Genomic DNA, 15,605 nt, shown 5'->3' on the forward strand with positions numbered 1-15,605 from the left:
AAAAAAACTCTATCTGGAGCATTAAAGACAAAAAGGGGAATGTTCTCTTATCTCACCAAGAGATCTCGATGGAGGCTGTGAGATTTTTCCAAAATCAATATAAAAGAAGGGAGGTCCTCTTTCAAGATGCCTTGTGGGGCATAGAGTTAGTTCTGGAAATGTTTGATGATGCAGCAAATGAAAAGTTCATAAAGCCAATCTCCGAAGATGAACTTTCAAGAGCTATCAAATCTTTTAAAAAGGATAAAAGTTCGGGGCCGGATGGATGACCAATCAAATTTTTCTCTCATTTCTTCGACCTTCTTAAAACAGACTTGTTACAGATGGTTGAAGCATCCCGGATGTCTGGAAGCATACATTCAGCCACTTCCTCTACCTTCATAGCTCTAATTCCAAAAAAGAATAGGTCTGAGTCCTTTCACGACTTTAGGCCTATATCGCTCTGCAACATCATGTTCAAATTAACCTCAAAAATCATTGCGGAAAGAATGAAGCCTATTCTAAATTCCTTCATTTCTGGGGACCAACATAAGTTCTTAAAGGGCCGTATTATCTTGGATGGGGTTGCCATGACTCAGGAAAGTCTGTTTTCAATGCTGACAAAGAATTTGGATGCGGCTATCCTTAAGATTGATCTGCAAAAAGCCTATGATTGTGTAGATTGGGGCTTTTTAAGAATTCTGCTAGCAAAAATTGGACTGAAGTCACAAAGTGTCAATTGGGTCATGTCCTGTGTTGAGAACGTCAGATATTCAGTGATTGTAAATGGACTTCCTTCGTCTTTCTTCCAAGCGGAGAGAGGACTCCGACAGGGATGTCCCCTTTCCCCACTGCTCTTCATTCTGGTAATGAACTCTCTCAGTTTGCAGATAAATAAAGCAGTTGAAGACAAGAGATGCCGCCCGGTAAAGATTTGTAAGGATGTCTCCCTCTCTCATAATCTCTTTGTTGATGATGTCCTCATCTTTGCTATGCTTTGTAAGGTCTCCTGGGCATGCATAAATGATATTCTTTCAAAATTTCAGAAAGCTACAGGTCTGTTTATCAATAAGGAAAAATCCTCTTTGTTTCATAACGATTCAAATATGGAAATCGTTCACTGGATATCTGAATTGATGGGCATTGCTCCTTTTTCAATTAAGCATGGGTTTAAATACTTGGGCTTCACCTTAAAGGCAAAAGGAAACTCCAAAAGGGATTCACAATGGCTACTGGACCGGTTTTATAAAAAGATCTCATGATGGGAGTTTAAATTTCTTTCTCTGGTTGGAAGATTCATCTTAGTACAGGCCGTCCTTTCCCAACTTTTAGTCTACTGGGCTCATATCTTCTTTCTTCCTGCCAGCATTATAAACCAAATGAACAGATTGATTGCTAATTTCCTCTGGGGAGGACATGCTTTTCAGAACAAAATTCATCTTGTCAAAATGGCTTCTATATCAAAACCAAAATGGGCTGGTGGATGGGGCCTTTTAGATATGCGCACTTTCGGGAAAGCCCTCCTCTGTAAGTCTTTTCATAGAGGAATTTTTGGCGACGGGCCATGGAGTAAGATTATTAAGGCAAAATATTTAAAAGGCAAGAGTATAGAATTCTGGTACAGGAGGCGGTCCATTGGCATCAGGAGTGGTTCGACGATTTGGCAAAGTCTCAGGAAGGTCCATCCTTTCTTCATGGAGAATCTTCGCTGGAAACTCTGCTCGGGAACTAGTATGTTTATTGGTTATGATTCTATTTCATGCGCCCGGGAGTTCTCGTTCCCTTCTCCGTTGGTCTACAATCTACACAGGTTGGGATGTTTTACATGGGACAAGCTGATAAAAGAATGGTCTGGTTCTTCCCCGGTTTGGTATGATGGGGAGGATCTGCATTTGCCCCAATCGATGCTCCCTCTCTGGAATTCAGTAAAAGCGAGCCTTTGTAGTATGGGGATTATTCGATCGGGATCAAAGGATCTTCTGGTTTGGTCTCTCAAAAAATCAAACCAGCCTGTGAGCGTAAAGCATATTTATACATATATGATCTCTGTCAGTGCAAGGAGTCCTCATCCGCTGTTTCCTCCATGTCTTTAGAAGGCTGCATGTCCTCCCAAAATGATTATTTTCTCTTAGCTGCTATTTGGGAACAAAAACCTTACATGGGAAGTTTTTCAAAGGAAAAGATGGCAGGGTCCGAGCCGATGTGCTATGTGCCTCAATGAAGTGGAATCAAATCTGCATATGTTCTTTCAATGTGCCTTGTCCCTTTATATCTGGTATGAGTTGTCTTTATATTTTGGTTTTCCTTACATTATCTTTTCTTCTGTTCAGGATGCTTTTATATGGTGGAGTAGGCAATCCTCATCTTGGAGATCGTCATTTATCATTTCCTGTTGGTTCTTGTGGAACTGGAGGAATGCACAAATTTTGCAAGGTTCTAAGGAACTCCTTCATGCTATTCTTCAACGTATTCAGGCATGCCATGAATCCTTTCATCAAAATGACTCTCTGCCAACGGCACTTGCTATATGATTGTGAGGGTTTTTGCTCCTGCAAGATGGTTTCAGTATTTCTGGATCTCTGTTCCAAGGCTGGGCCGACTGCTCCTATTTTCTTATGTGCTAATTGTATGTAATCTTTTAATAGGGTTGTTTCTTCAATGATCGTATAATCTGTTAGCATCTTTGGTCAAGCGGGCTTTGTAGATGGGATGTATATGTTTTCCCTTTTTAGATATGGAAGATTCGGACTATCTGTATCCAATTTTTGCAAAAGTTGCTTGGATTTTGACTCAATCCAACAACTTATGTATTAAAGATCTTTATATTTTTTAATATAAATCTATGATGATTTTTTTCTCTGAAAAAGTTACACTTAAAATTGAAATATAACTTTGTAATGGCTACCCTCATCCATCCCTTCACGAATGAGCACAAGTCATTTCGGAGACTCGAGTGTTCGCGCACTTTGTCGTACTCGTAGGCTACAGGCTTTATAGAGTGGGATGAGCACAAGTCATTTCGGAGACTCGAGTGTTCGCGGACTTTGTCGTACTCGGAGGCGACAGGCTTTATAGAGTGGGATTTTCTGTAGGCGCCTCCTCGCGCTCTTTACCTAACGGCTATGATTTCTTCCCTTACCTGCCCACCCTTTACCTACCCAATATTCTCTACTTTTGCAGTTGAACTAATATTTAAGAATCGAAAGTTCCTGCTTTCCTATGCTCTGTTCCTTCTGCAACAATTTTCCCGGCTTTTATCATATTTTTCCATTCATGGTCTCCAACTGAATCACTAGAGAGTGAATGATTTGGGAGTTCACTGTGCCTGGACCGGCTTCGAAGTTCGACACGATTAGAGCTCCTTTCCGGCAAAATGCAGATTATGGATTCCTTCTCTGTTCATGGCAGAAGATTGTTGGAAGACAGGAATATGTTGCAGTCCTCCGCTCCCATCGGTCCGCCAGCAGAGCGTCTGGAGGGATCAAGGGAAGTTACCCATGTAGTTACGACGAAGTACGTGTTAATCTTAGCTATCATCATTTCGGCCTTGTTCTGCTCCCTCCTATGCGCCTTGGTTGTAAGTGCCCTGATCCGTTGTAGACTGCTCTGCAGACGATGGCACGTGGTGTCCGAGCCATCACTCCATGAGGATGTCGAAAGAACTCACACTGCCATCAAGAAAATAGATATTAAAGCATTGCCGGTAACGATGTGCTACATGCACTCGCCCTTCGCAGGTAATGATTGCCCCATTTGTTTGGCAAAATTCTTGGACGGAGAAAAGGTGAGGGTATTACCAGATTGCTCTCACAGTTTCCACTTGGATTGCATAGACAGATGGCTGCTTTCAAATCCCTCTTGTCCTTCATGTCGACACTCTCTTCTCTGCATCCTGTTGAAGAAACCATCCGCCATCGCCCGACCAGCAGCCGAGTCCATTGAAAGGGGCCCAGATGATCTTCATGACGGAAATGAGAGTATTGAAACAAATCATGTTGTTCAGTCTCTCCATATTTTGGGCGATGTGTCGACACTGGCAGTTTCTTAATATCTGGATTCCATTCATCAAGCCAAATGGAAACAGGTGATGTGGTAGCAGAGACCAGAAGACCATGATTGGAGATAACACAGTATTTTTGGATGTAGTATTGAAATATAAGTAGATAAAGCCGGAAGTACAGTGCTGTCATGTATGATTGGACAAGATCGAGGCGTACTCCATGTAGGCGTAAAATTGTTAATGCTAAGCTGGATGAGCTTAAACAATGTAATATTTCACATGTATTTCAAAATTATTTGTTGAAAATGAATTTCTTCCACTTTGGGTGATTTCAGGGTGAGAATGTTTGAACACTCCACAAGGAGAAATAAATACAGATCAACTTATGAGTTTAAATGAGAGTTTTTATAAGTGTTTTCTAGTTTAAAGAAATTTATTGAACTTATAAATTTGTTATATCGTAAAAAAATCAATTTAAGTAATACAAATAAAGATTTTATTTTCACTTCAAATTTTTCTAACTTAACACCCAGCTCTTACAAATCGAAGGGCATCAGAGATGGATTTTTTTGGGTCAATGCTTACATGGAGTTGGAGTTGGAATACAAGGGAAAGCGTAGTAGCACATGAGCATTTAAAACCCAGACACTTTCATTTATGAACAAATTGTTAATTAGTCTTAGTTTCATATTGTTAATTATGGAAGACAGATGCTAGCATAAACCCACACCTACAGTATGCATTCATTCTACACTCATTGATTGAACTTGTAATTTTGCTTTTCTACTCCAAACACAAAGCCAAAACAGGAAAGTCTAAAAAATCCAAAAAAAACAACTCCCTTCCATTTTTACTGCCATCAAATTAAGCAAAGAAGCCATAAAAACCAGACGTAAACAATTCGACGTTCATAAATACAGAAAGGCAGGTAGTTTTTACAAATTATCCGGACTTTTAATTTTATAGTTTAAAGTTAAAAATAAAAAAAAAATCAAAACCATTGTAGTTTTTAATATTCCAAAATTTTAAAAATTATATTATAAAAAATATTTGTAAATTATTAATTAACCTAGATATATTAAGATATTTTATTAATTTTTTTTAATTATTTGAATCCAAAATATTTTAATAATTGTTTGTTTTGTTTTGTTTTGTTTTTTTTTTTTTTTTTTTTTTAATTTGATAAAATAATTGTTATTTTATGATAATTTAAGGGAGGATTGACATCTTTATGATAACTTAGTTGGAATTGCATTTAAATTTGATTTGATTCAGTTGAATGTAGCTTTTTTATTAAATATTTTGTTTTTTTGTTTGTTTGTTGAAATTTGATAATATCATATTTTTTTAGAGAGTGAATTTAAGTTGTTTAAAATATATATTTTTAATGTATAACTAAATTCAACACCATGAAAAATTATTTAGGTGTTTGGTGTTTACAAATTACATAACTTAGATTTAAAATTCCAAAAAATCCCTATTAGGTTTATGGCAAAAACTTCTAATAATTAAAAAAAATCTTTAGCAATATTAAGGAGTTTATTGCCTTCCATATCGTTTATATTTGTTCAACACATCACATATTCAATTACAACATGCTTTCAGTGGAAGAAATAAAAAAGATAACACATGGTATTTTTTCTTTATCTTTCATTTATCTTTTTTTCAATACTATTAATACAAAATAACATTAAATAATTATTTATACATCATTTTATTTTTTAATATTATTGCTACAATTAAATTCATAGTAAAAATCTATTTAAAAATATACAAAACATTAAATAATCTATTTATACAAAAAAAAAAATCTTCATAACTATTTCCAAAAAAATAAATATAAACTAATTGTAATTAAATTAACTTCCCACATGGGGTGATTACATTGCAAAAGTGGGGGAGGAGGGCGGTCTCAATCCCATCGCCCCACCAAGCCAAATCACTGGGGGATAAGGAAGAAAACCTGCATAACCAAGTTCTATTAACTCCTCACTTGAGGCTATCTCAGGCGAGCTAATCACTAGCCACCTAAACCCATTATTGATCACACAACTTGTATTGAATTCTAGTCACCCTACTAGGTTTGGAAAAGCTTGACTCATGCAACGTCCATCTTCTTCCTCATGTCATTCACTCCTCTCCTCCTAACATTATTACTCTCATTCAAATTGTTTACTTTTTGGCTCTCTTTATTTGTAGCCTCCTCCAAACACTTTAACAATCCTTTTCACTGGCACTCGTCAACCTACTTCTATGAGCCTTCACTAGGCCAGTTCACTCACTCCCAAATCTTAGTGGTCGTGTTATAATTAGTATGCCCACTACCCCCATCTAGAGACTCAGGGGAACCTTGCATTTGGTGTAGTATGCGTAGGGGGGATCATATGTGATACAAAGGGAGGTACCCAAGGGAATAATGTGATTTAATGGGCCATGGTTAAAAAATAATAAAGTGGTTAACCAAAATTATGCAATGGACCACAAATAGTTAGAGAATAATGTGATAAACTCATTGTATTGGATGTATGGTATTAAGAGATTCATCGTAATTACCCATGGTATTATATATATGAAGCATATATAGAGGCTAGAGACTCTCAATTGAGAGAGGTCAAGTATTATTGTATTGATAAGCATATGGCTTGTGGAGTGTTTTCCTTCCTTAAGGAGTGATTGTATGGTGTTTCCCTACCTCAAGGGCTTTGATTAATAAAATATTTTTTCTATCATCTCTTGTTTGATTTCTTGGGCATATTTCCATTGTAATATATTTGTAGGTTATGGGACTTGCAAATATATTACAATGGGAAATACGCCTAAGAAATCAAACAAGAGATGATAGAAAAGAAATATTTTATTAATCAAAGCCTTTGAGGTAAGGCAACACCATGCAATTAATCATTAAGGAAGGAGAACACTCCACAAGCCATAGGCTTTTCAATACAATAATACTTGACCTCTCTCAACTGAGAGTCTCTAGCCTCTATATATGCTTCATACATACAATACCATGGGTAATTACCATGAGTATTTCAATATCATACATCCAATACAATGGGTTTATCACATTATTCTCTAACTACTTGTGGTCCCTTGCGTAATCTTGGTTAGTCAAATTATTATTTATTAACTATAGCCTATTATGCCACAATTTTCCCTTGGCTACCTCCCTTTATATCCCATATGATCCCCATAGTTATACTACATTTGAATTCCTAGCATACTGGCCTCACATTGTTGTTTCCTTCGGCAAGTTGAATTGTAGCACATGAAATAATGTCTGAAGTTGGTTTCAATGCAAGGTTGTGGTTAATTCTTCTGGGCATTAGGCTTCCCTATTGGGCATCTTTTTCATCTCTCATTTTCATTCCTTCTATGGCTTGGTTCTCGTTTATGTGCATGTTCATTTTACTAATGTTCATCTAACCATCCTTTTGGTTAGGTTCTCTTCGTACAACTCTTGTCTAGGTCTTGTGGAATTTATTTTATTCTTTGCCTCAGCTCTTGTAGACTTGTGCATCCTCTGGTTCATCCCTTCATCTAGCCTCAGACTTTCCCTACTTCTCCTTGCACACCCTCTCTGTGGCCTACCATATGCTTATGTCTTCTTATATCCTTGTCTTTATCTGAATTCCTGCCATCTAATTCTTTTTCCTCCTTATGTGGCTTCTCTCTCTTAGACACTTGCTTGTTCCCCTTTCTATAGGAATTTATAGGGTAAGTTCCCTAGATATAACACCAATGGACACCGCTCACAAACAGATCACATATTATGTTGGACACCTAATCCTAAAGGGTTAGCGTGGAAGTTGAATGGACAAAGCAGTCCAAGAGACCTTGGGATCTGAATCCCAAGAGTCACCTATTGTACTATAAATGTACATCTATTGTTAATAAAAATTGTACTCACTGATTTATCTTTCTCATATCTGTCTTGCTATCCATGTGAGTTTAACATGGTATCAGAGCCTTGATGAGTGGCCTGTTTTACTGAGCAACTGGTCTGAGTTGCCTTGAATAGTGCTGACTAGAGCTGGCCTAGTCTTCTGTAACGCTCCATTAATTCTATCATCCCTGCGCTGTACCTGCGCCCTGCTCTTCTGAAGCTGCACACTACCGTAACGTTGCCTGAAACACTGCATTTAATACGCTGCCTCTGTTATGCGTTTCTTTCTCTGCCATTACCTGCGCTCTGCTCCATACTTTTGTTGTAATTATTGGTTTGCTGTAATTATGTTGGGTTTGGTGTAATTATATACCACTGTCCGCTGTCTAAACGCTTGTGAAGGCTGCCCTTAAGCCTGTGTTTAAATGCCCCTTCGCTCTATTTTGTGGCCTTTTTGCATGATAGCTATGACATTTACGCTCCTATCAGAAGCATTTCCTCTATTTAATCCCCTGGAAATATTCATTCAAAGGAATTCCTTCTGTGCTACTCTGACAAAACGCTTCGGTGCTACTGTGTAGTAACACCTATTTGTGCCCTCTTTACCTGCCACTCTCTGTCATATATTCTCTTTTTGATGCGTTATACCTGCTCCAGATCAGCGACCGAGGGCTTGAGACTTTATGCCACCTAACGTGTAATTCCAGGGCAGATTTTGCTTGTAAACAACGCCATTGCAGTTGTTTATGATTAGCCCGGGCAGAGAAAGGATCCGGCGGATTTCACTGCGGATAGACGAGTGGCCGTTTGTTCTGGTGCCTCCACGCAGGACGTAGCATTGATTCCTTCACAATTATGAATCCTCAGATCAACAAGCCTTGGCATTCTCACAGCCTCTAGTGAAATATTTGGACAGTGGGACGCATCAAGAAAACGGATATCTGTACAAGCAGCTGCAATTTCTCTGAGTGTATCATCACTAACATAAGAGCAATTGGAAATATCCAAGGACTGTAATAATGGACATAATATAGCTGCACCACGAACTCCTGGATCTGAAAGCTTATGGCATGAAGATACATCAAGCTCTCGAAGAAAAGGGCATGACAATATGGCAGATGAAATGCTTGAGCGCTTAAGCGACAAGGTTTCCATCAGAGAACAACTGAGAGAGATTCGAAGTGCTCGACATCGCATAACCTCAAGATAACGCAAAGACTCATGATGAATGTGTATCTCTTGAGTACCGCCTCTCTCCAAAGCAGCTTCAGTGATTACCAACCGATTCAACACAGGAAAATCGGCCAATAAGCTGAAAAATGCGTCACTTAAAGTTCCACGGTCTATAGTTAATACCTCAAGACTCCTAGGAGTACGCAATGCTTCACAGACAGGAACATCAAAAAGCCTAAGCTCCAGAACCATTTTCGTATTTGCTCTGCAAACAAGCTGTATGGTCTGATGGGCAGCTGTATGGACGCTTGATTTTGTGACTGTATGGATGTCTGATCGGCGACTATATGATGGTTATGCCCAGTTCGACGCGTATGGATTGTGATTATGTCTGCTTTCATGTATTGACTGTGGGTTCATATTCAACCGAGAAAGTGTTCAAGCCCACACGCAATGTGTCTCTGAAGCGGAGAAATATGGTCCTAAAGGTGAAGTAAAGGGTATCAAGAATAAACCTAATGAAAGTTGGAATGCTGATGTTGATTTTCGTGTTATGCTGACATTTGTAGAATTTTATGAGACTCTTATAGGATTTGTGAATTTCAAACTTTATTATGCTATATGTTTAAAGTATCCACCAATACTTGATCCAAGATTGGAGGCAGCGGCAGCGGCAGCAGAACCCGCTTCAAATACTGTGAACCCGCTTCAGGACGATGTTGCTGAAATCGTTGTAGACCAGTGGAGTTGCTGAAATCTGCCCATGTCTTATATGTGTTTGATTACTCAATCCATTATTCCTTGCGCACGCGCATTATGTCATTAGAAATATAAGTTCATAAGCTATAGCATCAGTCAATTGCTCTGCATTATACTCCAGCCCAAACATTCTCACAAATTCCATGTTAGGATCCTTCAAGTACATATTATGTGAACAGTCAATAAGGTAATCTGATCCTTCTTCATCAGTTTTTTTGAAATAAACACAGTACAATTGGGCTACCTGCCTTACTGCATTTACAGGTCCAGTCAACCCCATTATTTTTGCATGAAATTCTTTGAGATATGCACGCAATTGTGAAGGAGTATCACGCAAGGGATCGATGGTAATAAAGACTGGGTTAATCCTCATGTTCTTCAAATCTAAGATATCAATGACTTTGACTATCTTGTTTGAATAAATTCTTTGCACGTGCCAATGAGGAGGCTTTCATACACTTGCTGGAGAGTATTCTTGTACACAGGATTTAATTTGTGAGCACTGGGAGTAGTGTGGGCATAGATATTTCTTAAGTCTGATTTTTGTCAGAACTTGAAAGTAAGAACAGCATTCAGTTCAAATTTATGGTGGTAAATGTACAGTTGGGAATCTTATAATTATTAAAACATTCAGCTAGACTGCCTGTCCTTGAACAGCTGTACCTTGTAACAAAATACTTGAGAGGGAGGAACTAGTGATGATGCGTTTTGTGAATGTAGTTGGATCCTGCTGAAGAATGGAGCATGCTTTGTTGGAAGTTAAATTCTCAGGTGAATTGAAGAAAATTCATTTTTTGAATGAGGAGTCTGTTTTCTGGATATCACCATTCTCTGTATGTTGAATCTATTGCAAGCTGATTTGAAGTTGTTGCCAGAAGTTTATTTGGTGTCCATCTTTTCCTCATTGTTTTATTATTTTGAGGTTAGAAATGGCTCCAATCGGTGCAATATTAGAGTTAGTGAACAATTTAATACTCTCTACTATGGATAATACAGTCAAAATCAGCAAGGATTTTCTCACCGATATTCATAGTTGTTTACAAGATGTACATGAAAAAAATGATTTTTTACAACTTGAATCACAGCTACAGCAAGAAGAGCTACATCAAAATAGACACCATTCTGAACCTGTTTCTGTTCAGAACATTGAGACAACCACCCATCAGCAGCATATTAATAATGGTACAGTTCATTCAAATAAAGCAGCAGTTCTATATACAGATGCAGAAACTCAATCTGCACTTCCCAAGCCCATCACCAGACCTTGGGAACAGCTTGTCCACAACAAGCACAGAACTGGTCTTGGATATGACAAGGACTTGTCCTTTCATATTCCAGACTATGCCAAGCCCATTCAGTTTCAGAGTGCTGGATTCATTTATGACAGTTCACCTGCTCCTCATGACAGTTCAGCTTCAGCTGTTCCAGATTCTGCCCCTCTTCCACAGCAACAACAACAACAAAAACAACAGATCGTGAAATGCCAACACTGTGATCGAGTTGGCCATATGAAAGATCACTGTTTTGATCTTCATCCATGTGAGCACTGTCATAAAACCAGCCATTCTTCACACAGGTGCTTCAAAAACAAACGTCCTGCAAGAACAAAGATTCATCTTGGATGGATCGCTTCTTGGCAATGGGCATCAACAGCCAAGAAGATATTCCAAACACATGTCAGAACTTGTTCCAGAGTACTGAACAGTCTTGCAGTTGAGTTTTCTCCATCTTCTCACCTTGTATCTGACAGGGGGGGAAATGATGGTCATCTACAAGCTTCAAAGTCACATCAAGCGAGCCTGAGCCACAACCTGCCACACAAGTTTCAGAGTTGCAGCCAGAGACAAAGATGCCCGTGATCACAGATTGAGAACACTTCCTCTAGCAGAAGGCACCAGCTTCTTGCCAGTTTTGGAAGAGTTCCAGGAATTGCATTAAGCATTCCAGAGTTGTTGGTTATCCTTAAACCATCACAGGTTGAGACTTCCCTTTTCAGGTTGAAGTTTTACCTTTTATGCGGGGTAAGACCTCCCTTTTATGGTTGAAGGTTTCCCTCTTTAAAACAATAGGATCACTTCCTCTAGCAGAAAACTTCAGTTTCTTGCCAGTTTTGGAAGAGTTCCGGGAACTGCACTAAGCGTTCCAGTGTTGGTGGTCATCCTTAAACCACCGCCCTTTATACCAACATTTCATAGAGCACAATCAGCCTAGTGTTGCCATGCATTCTTTGCACATTTTGTATTACAGCTCTTTTCTTGGACTCATACATAACCCTTCGGATTAAGGGGGGGAATGTTGGACACCTAATCCTAAAGGGTTAGCGTGGAAGTTGAATGGACAAAGCAGTCCAAGAGACCTTGGGATCTGAATCCCAAGAGTCACCTATTGTACTATAAATGTACATCTATTGTTAATAAAAATTGTACTCACTGATTTATCTTTCTCATATCTGTCTTGCTATCCATGTGAGTTTAACATATTAGTACACCAGTATTCTTAATGTGGTTAAAACCCTCAATGAGGCAGATGTTCCACGACCTGAGCCAATATGACCACTTCAAGCAATTTATTAAAGTAAAAGAAAGAAAGGTTACATAAGATTCTCTCATGAATGGTCACCTTACAAATGACCCTCCATGCTGTTTAAATAGAAATCATGGACCAATTGAGTGTTAAGCCACGAATCAAGTGTCAATAATATCGAGGAGAGAATGAACTGTCGGATCACTTCATGTCTAGAACATATAGTGATCGTCAGATTGTAAGTTATAAAAGTACAAAGTAAAGAGACACACTTTACCTAACTCTACACTAGACCAAGTTATACTTAACTATTTTCTATGTGTCAGAATATCCTAACATCCCTCCTTAAGAACAACTTGGATAGGATTAAAGGACGTACACATAGGACACAATAGGAGAAGGAAGGAGGCATTAGAGCCTATCCCCCCTTAGAGACAACTTCTTGAACTCCAACCATAAATCAAAGTTTAGTAAACTTCGCCTCTGTGAGAGCCTTTGTAAAGATGTATGCAACTTGATCATCCGTTGAACAATATTTCACTTCAAGAACATGGTCATGAATGAACTTTCTAATGAAGTGCATGTGTAGTTCAATGTGTTTATTGTGTTGATGTTGGACTGTATGTTTTCATAGGTGAATGGCACTTTGATTATCACAACAAAGTGTAGTCGGATGCTGTTGCTGAAAGCCAAACTCTGATGGGATCTAAAGAAGCCATAGGGCTTCCTTACTAGCTTCTATGGCACCACAATACTCTTCTTTTGTCGAAGAAAGAGAAATGGCACTTTGTTTCTTGCAATCCTGTGTAATAGGTCCAAAAGCAAGAGTGAAGACATAACCTGTAGTAGACTTCTGATCATCAGGGTCACCAGCCCAATCGGAATCAGTGAAACCAGACAATAGGGCAGATGCTTTTGCACTATAATGAATCCCAAATTGAACTGTACCTTGAACATAATGAATTATTATTTTAGTTTCTTTCCAATGACTTTCATCTAGATTTTTCATAAACCGAGCAATAAGGCCAACAACAAAGGAAAGGTCAGGACAGGTATGGGTTAGATACAAAAGTTTTCCTACAAGCTAACGGTCTAAGGTAGCATCAACTTCAAGGGAAGCACAAGTGACTAAAAGTTTGGCTCCAAAATGAAAGGGAAAAGGGGATGGATTACAGTCTTCCATGTGAAAATGGTGTAGAAAATCACAGGCATACTTGGACTAGGAAAGGGAAATACCTTCTTTGGATTGCAAGACTTGAAGACCAAGAAAACAATGCAGGTGTCCTAAGTCCGTCATTGCAAACTTTTTTTTAAGGCTGGACTTTACATGGCTTATAAGGTTGGGATCACTACCAGTAATGATAATATCATCAACATAAAGAAAAATAATGATAAGAGAATTACCCACTTTCTTGGTGTAGATAGTATTGTTAAAATGACAGCTAGAAAAGCAAGCATCTAAAAGAAATCTATCCATTTTGGCATACCAAGCTCGAGGGTCTTGCTTGAGACCATAAAGGGATTTCTTAAGCCATCATACAAGGCTAGAGTCTGTTTGTATAAATCCAGGAGGTTGTTCCATATAGATTTCTTCATGCAAGTCGCCATGCAAGAGGAGGATTTGACATCCATCTCATGGACTTCCCATTTGAAAGAGGCAACAAGGAAAAGAAGAAGGTAGATAGAGTTCATTTTGGAAAGAGGGGAGAAGGTTTCAGTATAGTCAATGTCTTCAACTTGTGAAAATCCCTTAGCAACAAGACGAGCTTTATGTTTATTAACTTTTCCATCTGGTCCAAACTTGGTTCGGTAAGCCCATTTTCATCTAACAAATTTTCATCCCTTTGGAAGAGGAACAAGGTCCCATATATCATCTGTCAATAGTGAACGATATTATTCATTCATAGCTACGTCTCAATCTGGATGGCCTGAAGCTTCTGCAAAGGTGTCAGGATCATAATTCATTGAAGCTTGAGCCAGTAAAGAAAAGGCTCTATCAAACTAAGAACGTGTGCGATGCTGATATATAGGATCACCTACAAGAGCACCTGCTACATCTCGAGTAGTGCAGATTCATTTTGGAAGTTGAGGAGATAAAGGAGGATCCCAAGAAGGTGGGGGAGGATTTTCATCATCACTGTCATCATTTGAAGAAGAAATATTTTCAGAAGTAGAAGGGATAGAGAGATGTGGCACATCCATCGAACTAGGATCGTAGGCCAATATATTTTCAACAAACTTTACATATTTTGTAATGATAAAATTTTTAGATTTAGGTGGAAGAAGTCTATATCCTTTTACATAATCAGAATATGCAACAAAATTACATTTTTCACTCTTATGTTCTAAGGCTTTATGTTTCGCATCTGGAATATGGGCCCATGCTTCACTTCCAAAAACACGAAAGTGACCTACATCTGGTTTAATTGAGCTCCATGCTTCTTCTGGAGTGTTATTCTTTAAAACCTTAGTAGGAGTGCGATTTACTATGTAATTTGCATAGTTAATTGCTTCTGCCCAAAAATGAAGACTAAGTCCTTTAGATTGAAGCATATAATTAGTAATTTCCTTTAAGGTGCGATTCTTCCTTTCAGCTACACCATTTTTTTGTGGATTATATGGAATAGTATGTTGTAATTGTATTCCATGCTGATTGCAAAGGTTGATGAATTTGTTGTTAACATATTCTCCGCCATTATGAGATCTTAGCTTAAGAATTTGATGTCCAGATTGTTTCTCAACAAAGGCCTTAAAGGCCAAGAACATGTTAAAGACTTCACTCTTGAGTTTTAAGAAGTATACCTAAGTGCGTATGGAGAAATCATCAATTAAAGTTAAGAAATACTTGTAGCTAGAGAATGAAACAACTGGAAGTGGACAACATATATCACTATGCACAAGATGTAAAGGGGCTGAGGCGGTCCAAGAGGCACATTTTTCAAAACTATCCCAACGATGTTTTCCAAATACACATTCTTAACAAACACCATCTCTGCAAGTCCTGTCACCATATTTTCTTTACATAGATTTTGAAGGGAGTGATAGTTTAAGTGACCAAAGCGCTCATGCCAAAGTTTACTCACTTCATCATAATGAGCAACAAATACCGAGGGAAGAGTTGATGGCCCAAAGTTGTTAAACTTATAAAACCTTGTAGAATCATGAGCAATGCTAGTAGCTAAATTATGTCTAGGATCTCTTAGGTCCTTAATTACAACATCATGAGGTGAAAATTAAACAATTTACCTTCACATGAGTGAGTTATATGATATACAGATAGAAGGT

The 15,605-nt window shown here is 38.3% G+C and overlaps 2 pseudogenes; one reads left to right on the forward strand and one right to left on the reverse strand.

Moving 5' to 3' along the window:
- Nucleotides 1–3,152: 3,152 nt before the first annotated feature.
- On the forward strand, nt 3,153–4,308 carry LOC149235151 (RING-H2 finger protein ATL1-like; annotated as a pseudogene).
- A 5,544-nt stretch (nt 4,309–9,852) lies between these two features.
- LOC149235152 (protein HCC2 pseudogene) lies at nt 9,853–10,170 on the reverse strand (annotated as a pseudogene).
- Between the last annotated feature and the right edge of the window lie 5,435 nt (nt 10,171–15,605).

This window comes from Pinus tabuliformis, chromosome 8, assembly GCF_031772625.1.
Source record: "Pinus tabuliformis cultivar Carrire ecotype Pingquan chromosome 8, CPIR1, whole genome shotgun sequence".
Classification (NCBI taxonomy): domain Eukaryota; kingdom Viridiplantae; phylum Streptophyta; class Pinopsida; order Pinales; family Pinaceae; genus Pinus; species Pinus tabuliformis.